Raw genomic sequence first — 13,303 nt, forward strand, 5'->3', positions numbered from 1 at the left:
ACATCTCAGAAGGAGAAACCTTCATTGGGTCCCAAAACTTGGAGAAAGAAAGAACCACAACCAGAAAGATGTGGTATAGCCTTATATGCGGAAGGACAAGAAAATCAGTGGTACATCGATAGTGGATGTTTGAAACATATGACAGGTGATAAAGAAAAACTTCAGTCATATAGTGCCTTAGAAAAGGAAAGGAAGGTCTCATTCGGAAATGACACACCTGCATTCATAAAAGGTAAAGGTTCTATTCTTTTGAAAGAAAAAGTCAAAGCTGGAAATGTTATGTATGTTGATGGCTTAAAGCATAATCTATTGAGTGTTAGCCAAATGTGTGATCAAGGAAATGAGGTAATATTTCGATCAAATGGATGTATTGTTCGTGAGCTTGATATAGGAGAAACAATGATCAAAGGCATAAGAACTCCAAATAATTTATACATGCTCAAGGGAGGACAACAAAAATGTGATCTAAGCAAGAATGATGAACATTGGCTATGGCACAGAAGATTGGGGCATCTAAGCTTCTCTCAGATAAGGAAAGCATGCAAATATCAGGCGGTTCGTGATCTCCTTGACATCAGAATTCCAGATAATACAATATGCAAATCATGTCAATTTGGTAAGCAAACCAGAACTAATTTCCCTGAGAAGGAAGCATCACCTAGTAAGCCACTTGAACTTGTCCATACCGATTTATGTGGTCCATCGAGGAAAAAGTCACATCGAGGAGAAGAATACTTTATATTATTCATTGACGACTTTTCCAGGATGTGTTGGATAGGACTTCTGAAGCATAAAGACGAAGCTTTCGAAAAATTCAAAGCTTTGAAAGCCTTGGTTGAAAATGAATCAGATCGCAGAATCAAATGCCTCAGGTCTGATCGAGGAGGGGAATTTAAGTCGGATGATTTTTTCGACTTTTGTGAAGAACATGGAATAAGAAGGGAATTCTCTACAGCAAGGACTCCTTAGAAAAATGGAGTAGTGGAAAGGATGAACAAAATGGTTCAACAAATGGCTCATGCTATGCTTGATGAATCTGGAACTCCTGCAACCTCCTGGGTTGAAGATGCATTTGTTGCCATTACTATTCTCAACAAAACAAACGTTCGGGTAAATAGCCCTCAAACTCCTCATGAACTTTGGGATGGTAAGACTCATACGGTAAAATACTTCAAGGTTTTTGGAAGCAAATGTTACATCAAAAGGATTGATGAAAATCTTGGCAAGTTTGAACCAAGAGCAGATGAAGGCATTCTCCTTGGTTACTCTTCTCGCAATAAAGGATATAAGTGTTACAATTAAAGACTTGGAAAAATTGTTGAAAGTATTGATGTGGTGGTTGATGAAGAAGGCAACAATTCAAAACAGATAAAAACCAAAGATTTTGAAGATGAAGAGGACTATCCTTCAACATCAGACCAGACTAATGCTGAAGAAGAAACGTATGAGGCACCAGAACAGATAAGAATAGAAGAAAATACTCCATCTAGGTATGTTCAGAAGAACCATCCAGAGAGTCAAATCTTGGGGCAGAAAGAGGCAGGTGTTCAAACAAGAAGAACTATAACAGAAGATTCAAGCTATCTAGCATTGCTCTCCTTCGCTGAACCACGAAATGTAAGTGAAGCATGCAAAGATGAATGATGGGTCAAGGCCATGAATGAAGAACTTGAGTAGATTGAAAAGAATAACACTTGGGAATTGGTTCCTAGACCTAATGATAAGAATGTCATAGGGACCAACTGGATATTCAAAAACAAGCTTGACGGAAATGGAGATGTTATTAGAAACAAGGCTAGACTTGTTTGTAAAGGGTATGCTCAACAAGAAGGTATAGACTTTGAAGAAACTTTTGCACCGGTTGCTAGACTTGAAGCCATAAGAATGTTCCTTGCTCTTTCTAGCTTTTAGAAGTTCAAAGTATATCAAAGGGATGTGAAATCTGCCTTTTTAAATGGAGACTTAGAAGAAGAAGTGTATATTGAGCAACCAGATGGATTCATCCTTGGAATGATCCAAAACTTGTATGTAGACTTAAGAAGGCACTCTATGGTCTTAAACGGGCTCCAAGGGCTTGATATTATCGTCTAGACAAATACCTCCATCAACAAGGTTTTTCAAAAGGATCAACAGATAGCAATCTATATATGAAAATTGATAATGATAAATTGCTAATACTTGTTGTGTATGTTGATGATATCATATTTGGTAGCAATGAAGAAGCCATGAGTCAAAACTTTGCATTGGTGATGCAGAAAGAATTTGAAATGTCCCTGCTTGGTGAGCTGACATATTTTCTTGGTTTACAAGTCCAACAAAATAAAGACGGTATCTTTCTATCACAAACCAAGTACCTCAAGCAGATCATGAAGAAATATGGCATGGAAGATTCGAAACCAGTATGTACCCCTATGGTAATAGGATGCAGCCTCAGCGCAAATGATGATTTAGCAACAGTACATTATTTCCATGTGGTACTCTCTAGTGCTTCCGCGTGGCAATCCCTAATGCTTCTACGTGGCACCCTTGCACATTTGTTTATTGCTTCCTAAGAACTTCATAAGCCTAGCATAGATTTCTTATACGATGTCCATTTGAGGTGATTCAAGCGTCGTTGGAAAGATCTCGATGATCACTACGTCATGAATTTATTTTCATAAACATTTTAGACAAGAAGAAAATGGTCATTTTTTTATGGATTTTGCAACAATTGGACTTCAAAAACATCATAATATCATTAAAAAATGTTTGTAATATGAATTTTCTTTAACCTAGTTTTCAAATCACCCAAGTGAGATATCAAACAAAGAAATTATCAACAAAAATATTGATGGGTAGTTCAAGGTGAACCGCTTCTCGACAGGTAAAAGTTCATTTCATTTTTATTTATCTTCCTTGAATTTGTATTATTAGCATTATTTATGAATTTGCTGCATATATATTGTATAAAGAAAGACTAATCACCTCTCTCCTCCAAGAATCTTATGTTTTATTGCAGATTAGTGCTAATCTTTTTTAGGTTCCAAGATGATCAAATAATATTAATCTATGGACAAGTGGTTTCTAAAATCCAATTCCCTTTTCAAAACGAACATGAAGAAGTCAAGACCATGTCAAATCACATCCCTCATCTCATTTCTACTCATTCATTTTCCTCCCTATAATCTTACAATCCTTCCATGGTGAAGTCCCAAATTCCATCATCCTACCACTATCATATTATGACTTCAAAACCATTTTCCATTTAGCAAGTTTTATACTTTCCTGCATCACTTGCATTTCATCCCTAACCCATCAATAAATTTATTCAACTCACTTACAATGTTGAGTTACCTCATTGTCCTTTTCATTTTACAAAATAAAACCTGCTTCATAGATGCAAATCTTTTATCTATGGTCCTCTACATCATTTTTTTTTTTAACCACATGGTGAATCGGTAATTGTCAGGCCTAATCTATGGGAGACCCAGGATCAAACCTCATAGCTGCCACTATAACACCAAGAGCATAACCAACCACCTGCAAGTCGGGTATACTAAGTTCCTATGATTTTAGCAAGAGCAGACTCACGGGAAAGGGGAATCCGCCCCTCTAGCCGCCACCACAGCAAGTCATTGTACTCAATGAGATTTGAACTTCGGTCTCCCCGGGCTTCGCCCATGTGACTTACCGTCAAACCACACATCACTGTACATCATTACTTTGTGCTCATCTTAGATTATAGGGGATTAGTTAAGGTCTCCCTCCTAACCAGTCTTGACCCATCGACTTCAACACATTGTTTGGGGTTGAGACTAAAGTTATTTTTAGTAACTCGAGGCTTGCATACATTAATGACAAGTTCTCTTGCTAATAACCAATTGGAATACATCGATGTCCCCTATTTCTCAGATCTTCTAAATGAATTGACTACAACTCACCTATTCGTACCTATTAAGATGTACTTGGGCATCTTGACTCTCATTGACATTAATGGTGAGATGTCTCGTGTTAGTTAATGACATTCATTAATGGACGATAATCCAATAATATCTTTCTATGTTCAACATCAACAAAATTTATTCACATAGAAAATAATTATGCCACAATGTGAAGATGAATGAATACTATGTGATTTCAGTATTGTAATATATTTCCGTTATAAAAATATCTTCTAACCTCACATATTATGGGGAAATAATAGACCTATATTTCAGACCATATGCCAAGATAGATATCGACAACCAAAATATACTCCCATATCATTAATATCTCATTCAAAAAACACTTAATTAGCAAAATATATATTTCATATGGGATTTTCTTTGGAGTAAGGGTGATTGATCACACTTTTCCCCTAAATGCAAAATATACATCCATCCCTCAAATCTTTGGAAACCATGAATACAACCAAGATATTATAGTTTATGAAATCCAAAAGGCTCACAGGAAGGGCATGCATGAGTCCTATATTTAGTTTTTTCATGTCATTCAAACTATTGATAACTCCTCAAGAGTCTATAAGTATGAGAGATAATGCTAAGGGAGGGAGGTTGATCTAGAAGGATCCTTGTGTTGGTGATTTATAATAAGAATCCTTGGTTTTTAAAGGGAGACCATTTTCTAATGTTAGGAATCAACATTAGTGTGATTTGACCCTAAATGAGGATTATTAGCCACTAACAATGTTATATTTTTTTGATATAGTTTTAGATCATCCTTGTTCAATGAAGGTGGACATGGGACAAGGGAGGAGGACTTTAGGTCTTCTCCTCCCACCACACACAATGCATATCTTTGTGTTTAGGCATGTCTTTTGGATATTTGATAAGATTTTTTGGATCTAAGTTAGCTTGATATTATCATATTAAGGCTTTAATCATGCAAGCTCGTATTTTTTTTTTTTTTGAAAGAATGAGATAGATATTTCTTGTTGGAGGATTGTGTATGTTGGCAGTGAATAAGTGGAGCCATCCCATGGTCAAGCACAACCCATTGGACACATTCTAAAAACATATAAAATCACCTATGTGATTTCTTCCTTGTGTTATTTACTTTTGAAAATGCATGTTATTCTTAGGAGAAAGTAAGATATTATATATCCCTTAGCTTTTCACTAAAGTATCAACCATTCAATGTGGATTTTGATTGGTAATTGATAAGTAAATTATCCCATAATAGTTCTTAATACATAGAATTATACTTGTTTAGGAATGGGAGAAAATTACTAAGATATTATTTAAGGTTATTAAAGGGTTCCTTTAAAGTTTAGATTTGTAGGGTCCAGGCTTGTATATTTTTCATAGCTAGGCCTAGAGGCCAAGGGTCCTAAGACCCTAAAATTTACTTTTCTTATATTAGTAAAGTCACATTAAGTTATGTTACTCAAGATTTCAGGAGTCTCAAAATGACCTTATAACTCCCTTTTGTCTTTTATACCACAAAAGCCAATGTAATTGAGTTAAGGTAAACTATTCAAGGAACTCCCTCTTCACAATTAACCATTTTAGGGTCTAGCTAGAATCTTATTAATTGATTAAACACTTGAGGTGGGATCTCTATTTCAAGATAGAGATTCTCTTAAATTGATGCCTAGCCTTAAGCCACCAATCCACTTGTAGACAAGCCATATTCTAGCCTTCATTCTACTTAATAGATCTCTAGTGAAGATATGATTACCTTTAATTTTCAACTCTTTGCATGTCATTATTGTCTAATTTAGAATGAAAATAACTAAAAATCAAAGTATTTCAGTAGCTAAGACTGAATACCATTAATATTTTAACTATCACACTGGTTGAAGCCATAAATTTCAGATTTTAGGAAAGACAACAATAACCGAAGAATGTATTACAACATTATCTAAAATATTAATTCTTTGAAAATTATGCTTAGGAAACTCATCTTATTTCCTAAATGCATCAAACAAAAAATTCATTTGTTTCTACAATTCCTTTGGAAAGAATCCCATAATGAAACTTATTAATTTAATCATGCATGCATTTTATCAATTGAAACTTGACTTCATACAAATTTTTTATATAATATTTGTTGAACCATATATATGACTGTAGGCTATGCAATAAAGTATGAAATTAACCATTCTCATGACAACATAACATATCATTATCTTGGTGCTTAAATCCCCATGAAATGCATACATAGGAAAATTAAACCAATTTGCTATATGCAAAAGATAGAAAGATTTCCCATAATTAGGCGTCATTTCAAATTTAGGTTGCAATTCCTTCTTATCATTGACTTGAATTAAAAGATGTCTATAAAAAAAAATGGAACACTTATCTAAATTTGATGATTGTCTAACCAACTAACCGAGGGTGAGTGATTTTTCACCCAACTATAGGCACAACTGCACCTTGTCTTTCTATAATTTTCCACCAATTGGCCAAGCCATTATAGCATAAGGGTGATATCTCATTGATTCTCTGTAATTACGGGCAATTGAAACCCTTCAAGAGATTATTTTGTAGAGAAAATTCCTTGTTTGTCTCTCAAGATCCCCACAAATTCTAAGTGCCCCCTTCATATGCTCTGCGTAGCACAAGAGTGAGCTCTCTTCACTAGTACATAGTCCCTCAAGTAGTTCATATTTCCAATTCCTTCTCATACACCTAATAAGGTTATATTTTTATTGTCCCACAATTCAACATTTCCAAAGAAGCTCCTATGTGATTCTAGGGTATCAAACCAATGCCTTGAGGATAGTTTTACACAAATATTTTCTCAACTCGTAGTTGGATCTCCTTTTTCCTCTATTTACATTCAAATAATTATCCCTACCCACACATACACATCCCCCTTTTCCCATGCAATTGTCTAGGTCATCATGGCATGGTGATATAGTATCAATGTGAATATGAAAGCAACCTAAATGTCATTAGTTACAAACTAAATAAAACATGAAAATGGGGATTTTGCAATAACTTGAGCTATGTTGCTTTACCCTTATTTCTATAATCGACTTATCTTCATCTCCATAAAATGAGTCCATCATATCACTATGTTCATTCACAAGTGTGTCGTTATATTTTTTGTTTGATGTTCTTACATCACTTTTGAAAACTCAAATTTGATAGTAGAGTTGAAAACTATAAAGCACTTTAACAAGAAGTTTTTATACAAAACAAAACTATTCCTTAATTATGGATGATGGAGTCTTTTCATATCCATCTCAAATACTATGTTATCAATTTTAATTGATTGATAATACAATAGAAATTGAAAATAGATGAATAGGAGGCTATGGTGTTTATAGTGAACAATTTTGACATGATATTATTTTTTATTAAATAAAAATAATCTTGAATAATTTAGTTACTACAAATTATTCATTTTTTTTAAATATTGTAAAGATACAGTAAAAATCTTTCTTAAAATCGTATAAATATATAATAAAAATCTTTCTTAAAATAGTGTAAAATATAATAAATCTTTAAAGAGTTTAGACTTCTGTGATCCATACTTGATTGTTAGAGATTTCAGCAAAATCACATAGAGAGTCATTTGTCGACAAGTTGAGGAACAAATCCGAGCGATCCGTTAAATAGAGTATGCAGGTCCTTCAACGGCTATATAAACATGCAACGATTAAAAAGTCCTTTAACGGTTATAATATATATATATATATATATATATATATATATATATATATATATATATATATATATATATATATATATATATATATATATATATATAATTTTTATTATTTAATTAATTATTTATTTATTTACAGTAATATTATTGTATTATATTAACCTTAAGCTAATATTACTATATTAATTTTAAATTAAAATTTTGAATATTATTATCAATAATGGGTTAGGGTAATTTATATTTTATTTTTATATTCTATTATTATTATTTTTAATCAAATTATTAAAATATTGTCATTAATCGTAATATAATTGTAATAACCTTTAGTAATATAAGAAATGTTAATTTCCAATTAATATTAATGATATTAGTCTCAGGTAAAATTATTATTATTTTTAATATTATTATTATTAATTAATTTTATCCTATAAAGCATGTTCCATAGGGGGTAGTCATCATGAAAAATAATGTAATTTACAAAATAAATAAATAACAAGAAGAGAAAATTTCAATGACCACAAAAAGTTCTTAGAAAAAAATATTGATACATGTTAATGTAACATTGAAAATGCATACATTAAGCACTTGAATTGCTAAGTAAACAAACTTATTGTTTAAAGGAAGATCCTGGTAATAATTTAGCATAAACCTCCATAGTAAGAAATGATGTGTTTATTAAATTTAGTTCTAACAATAGTCAACATTTACTAGCATACACAATTTATAACACCATTACAGAGTAATATCTCATCCAATAAGTAAATTTCATGGAAAACAGCTAGTAGAACCTTGAAATGAATATCACTCTTTAGTACAAATGTGTTGACATAGTGACATGTTGCAGGAATTTCTGAGGTGGGAGTAATGATGGTGACCACAGTGTTAGTGACTATTGTCATGCTTATGATATGGCAAACCAACCTATTCTTGGAACTTTGTTCCCTATTTTTCTTTCTAACCATTTAACTAACTTATTTTGTAGTTGTATTGATGAAAGTGAGTGATGGTAGTTGGCTCCCATTGGTTTTTTCCTCCTCCCTCCTTTTTGTAATGTACATATGGAACTATGGAAGTGTCCTAAAGTATCAAAGTGAAGTCAGGATGAAAATCTCAATGGATTTGATGCTAGATCTCGGTTCAAATCTTGGCACAGTAAGAGTTTTTGGAATTGGGTTAGTCTATAATGAACTCATTCATGGAGTTCCAACAATATTTGGGAATTTTATAACAAGTCTCCCAGCTATTCATTCCAAAATAATATTTGTATGTATCAAGTATGTTCCAGTTCCCATTGTGACACAAGGTGAGTGATTTCTATTCAAATTTCAGACGAGTTTGTCCAAGAAACTACCACATGTTTCATTGTATTGCAAGGTATGGTTATAAATATGTCCAAAAGGAGAATCATCAAGCCTTATAACAACTAGTTATTGAAAGTATTGAAAAGTTTCCTCGTAGGGAGGCTGAATATTTCTCATTGGAGAGTGATGATCAGTATACTTCAAATTGAGAGAATGAAACAAAGGATCCTAAACTACTAGGAGAAATACACTGCAGCCCCGATTCCCTGGAGGCACCCCTAATGGGAAATTACAGGGGTTCAAGGAATTTCTTTGCTCCTCCAGGGTCACTACCAGAAGCTAGCACCTCATCAGAGTTGCCCACAAGTGTTGTGCCTATGGATGATCAAAGTCTTGAGTATGAGCTCTCATCCATGCATAAAGCCAAAGAATTAGGGGTTGTATATCTCTTGTGTCATGGAGATATTAGAACTAGAAAGGATTCTTGGTTTATCAAGAAATTGGTTATTAATTACTTCTATGCTTTTTTGAGGAAAAATTACAGAGCAGGCATTGCAACACTACATGTTCCTCACACTAATCTTATGAAGGTTTGCATAACTCACATGGTGTGAGATCTTGAAGCTACAGAGTTGCAGACTTTAAGATTTCCTAAAAGGATCAACAAAAGAATGCTTATGGATAGGACGCGATGAGAGAAATGGGAGAATATGGTGACAGAAAACACATTGAAATAAAACATTGAATTGCTCATTGGATTTCCATCTACTGCTCCATCAACCATATCTAATTGTATTTGATAGGAAATCATACAGATTTTGACTTTAGGATATGGCAGTTGAGGGGAATGCAACATTTGCTACTTGCCATATAGTGATGTTCAATTTAATTGCATTTAGTATCTACCAGCAGGCTGATGCCCCAGTTCTCCACGTCTGATAATGATGCAATCGCTAGCCTGAACAATTGAAATCTATCCATACTCGAGGCTTTCTTTGGTTAAGGTTTCATGCTAGAAGTCGAAAGAAAAAGTGAAATCATTTTATTTACGTTTAGAAATTCAGGTTTTAAGCTTTCTAGTATACTTATTTCTTTGAATATTTCTTAATTGATGAAATATAGAAAATATCCTTGGACAAAGGAATTTTTATGTCTCAATACTAACAAAAATTTTGTCCAGAAGCAATCAAATGGACAAAATCTAAATTGCTTTATGTGATGCATTATTAGGGCTTATGTGTGCATAATGGAGGTGTCCGAAAAAGGTATTCTCATGCATTTTAAGATATTAGGTTTACACAGAATGGGTTTGAGGTGAAAAGTTGCATAGGATTAAAAAACAAAATTGTGCTCCATTTCCAACCTTACTTCACATTTTATCACTTCAACAAAATTTGTAGAAATGTTAAGTTGAAATCCAATATAATATCAAAACAATGTGAACAAATTACAAGATATTCTGGTTCGCCAGATGTTAGGTGTTCACAGAATGGGTTTGAGGTGAAAAGTTGCATGGGCTTAGACAACAAAATTGTGCTCCATTTCCAACCTTTTATGCAAGTAAATAATTATTTATTAACAGGGTTACTTCACATTTTATTACTTCAACCAAATTTGCAGAAATGTTAAGTTGAAATCCAATATAATATCAAAACAATGTGAACAAATTACGAGATATTCTGGTTAGTACCATACAAAACCCAACAAATGCCTAACACAATTTGTCATCTAATACTTGCTTATTTAAGTCATGTTAACTTAATGATGGTTCATTAAGTTATTAATAAGCACTTTAGTGAGTGGAATATACTGAAGTTATTTAACCTCCCTCTCTCATCTTGTTCAGCATACAGAGGTTTGGCACTAGCAAAGTGGGACTTGTTTATGGCCTAGTTCTATTCATATGGTTTCTTTCCCTTGGGCTGGTTGGTCTCTACAACATTATTTCATATGACAATAGTGTTTTCAAGGCGTTCAATCCAGTCTATATCTATTACTTCTTTTCGAGTAATCCAAATCAAGCATGGTTTTCTCTTGGAGACTGTTTGTTGTGCATAACATGTGATTGAAACTGAAACCTACTATTCTTGTCTTTGTTCTATCTCTGCATTAAATAACTAAAGTCTGGAATCGCCAATAAAATTTGCACTATTATTCTGATTCACAGGAGCTGAAGCAATGTTTGCTGACTTGGGTCACTTCTCAGTGAGATCTGTCCAGGTAAGCTTAGAGCTTAAAGAAGCTCATTGTAGAGCATGACAACTTCAGGCTACTGTAAGGGTTTCTTTTTGAGCAGCCATACTTTTCTGTAAAGGTTTCTTTCAAGCAGGCATACTTTTCTTTCAAGTTCAGGGAACTGCAGTAGTACAACTTTATATGGATTTGGTTTTTCACCTTGAGTCTTCCCCATAGTTTGTGCTTTTTTGCCTTTCAATGCTAGTATAATCTTATGAATAAATGTTGGCTGCAGATAGCCTTCACATTTTTGGTGTTCCCATGTCTGTTACTCTCATATATGGGCCAAGATGCATTTCTTATAACAAATCCAAGCATGGCAGAACGAGAATTCTACGCTTCAATTCCAGGAAAGGTTCAATCAGTTTCTGTATTAACAACATGCATAGACTTTGTAGCATGTTTTTCATGGATTATAAGCATGTTTTGAAATGGAAAAATCATTCTTATACTTGAAATGCATCACAGGTTCCTGTATTCTTAGCAGTTATTCATAATACCAATTGTGGTTGTGCTCGTCTATATAGTTCATATTGCCTTTTGACTAATGAGTAGATATATTTTTCTCATATCCAAATCATTCAGCTGGTGCGTTCTGGCCAATTCTTGTGCTAGCCACTACTGCTGCTTTGATCGCAAGTCAAGCTATCCCCAGGCTTAAAGTCATACACACCTCAAAGCAGTTTATGGGCCAGGTCTACATTCCAATCATAAACTGGTTCCTGATGATTCTTTGCATCATTGTAGATGCCACCTTTAAGGGCACAAATGAGATAGGAAATGCATATGGTAAGTCTTATACAAAGACATGAATTTGATTTATTAGTACTAAGTTCTAACAATAGTCAGCATTTACAAGCATACACAATTTATAACACCATTACAGAGTAATATCTCATCCAATAAGTAAATTTCATGGAAAACAGCTAGTAGAACCTTGAAATGTATATCACTTTTTAGCACAAATGTGGTGATATAGAGACACGTTGCAGGAATTTATGAGGTGGGAGTAATGATGGTGACCAGAGTGTTAGTGACTATTTTCATGCTTCTGATATGGAAAACCAACCTATTCTTGGCACTTTGTTTCCTGGTTTTCTTTCTAACCATTGTTCTAACTTATTTTTTCGTTGTATTGATGAAAGTGAGTGATGGTAGTTGGCTCCCATTGGTTTTAGCCTCCTCCCTCCTTTTTGTAATGTACATCTAGAACTATGGAAGTGTCCTAAAGTATCAAAGTGAAGTCAGGATGAAAATCTCAATGGATTTGATGCTAGAGCTTGGTTCAAATCTTGGCACAGTAAGAGTTTCTGAAATTTGGTTGGTCTATAATGAACTCGTTCATGGAGTTCCAACAATATTTGGGAATTTTGTAACAAGTCTCCCAGTTATTCATTCCACCATAATATTTGTATGTATCAAGTATGTTCCAGTTCCTGTTGTGACACAAGGTGAGCGCTTTCTATTTAGATGAGTATGTCCAAGAAACTACCACATGTTTCGTTGTATTGCAAGGTATGGTTACAAAGATGTCCGAAAGGAGAATCATCAAGCCTTCTAACAACTACTTATTGAAAGTCTTGAAAAGTTTCTCCATAGGGAGGCTGAAGATTTCTCATTGGAGAGTGATGATCAGTATACTTCAGAATCAGAGAATGAAACAAAGGATCCTAAACTACTAGGAGAAATAAGTTGCAACCTTGATTCCCTGGAGGCACCCCTAATGGGAAATTACAGGGGTTCAAGGAATTTCTTTGCTCCTCCAGAGTCACTACCAGAAGCTAGTACCTCATCAGGGTTGCCCACAAGTGTTGTGCCTATGGATGATCAAAGTCTTGAGTATGAGCTTTCATCCATGCATAAAGCCAAAGAATCAGGAGTTGTATATCTCTTGGGTCATGGAGATATTAGAGCTAGAAAGAATTCTTGGTTTATCAAGAAATTGGTTATTAATTACTTCTATGTTTTTTTGAGGAAAAATTGCAGAGCAGGCATTGCAACACTACGTGTTCCTCACACTAATCTTCTGCAGGTTCGCATAACTCACATGGTGTGAGATCTTGAAGCTACAGAGTCGCAGACTTTAAGCTTGCCCAAAAGGATCAACAAAAGAATGCTTCTGCATAGGACATGATGAGAGAAATGGGAGAATCTGGTGACAAAAAACACAT

General features: G+C 34.0%; 2 pseudogenes across 1 annotated transcript; both read left to right on the forward strand.

The window, feature by feature from the left end:
- Positions 1-9,511, forward strand: part of LOC149261149 (potassium transporter 7 pseudogene) — a 56,772-nt pseudogene extending 47,261 nt beyond the window's left edge.
- Positions 9,512-10,735: 1,224 nt separating this feature from the next.
- On the forward strand, positions 10,736-13,303 carry LOC149261150 (putative potassium transporter 12; annotated as a pseudogene). The gene is made up of 5 exons (XR_016248391.1): positions 10,736-10,956; positions 11,063-11,117; positions 11,368-11,479; positions 11,715-11,921; positions 12,125-13,303. The product of XR_016248391.1 is annotated as a putative potassium transporter 12 (transcript).

The sequence above is a fragment of the Pinus tabuliformis genome, chromosome 6, assembly GCF_031772625.1.
Source record: "Pinus tabuliformis cultivar Carrire ecotype Pingquan chromosome 6, CPIR1, whole genome shotgun sequence".
Taxonomy (NCBI): Eukaryota; Viridiplantae; Streptophyta; class Pinopsida; order Pinales; family Pinaceae; genus Pinus; species Pinus tabuliformis.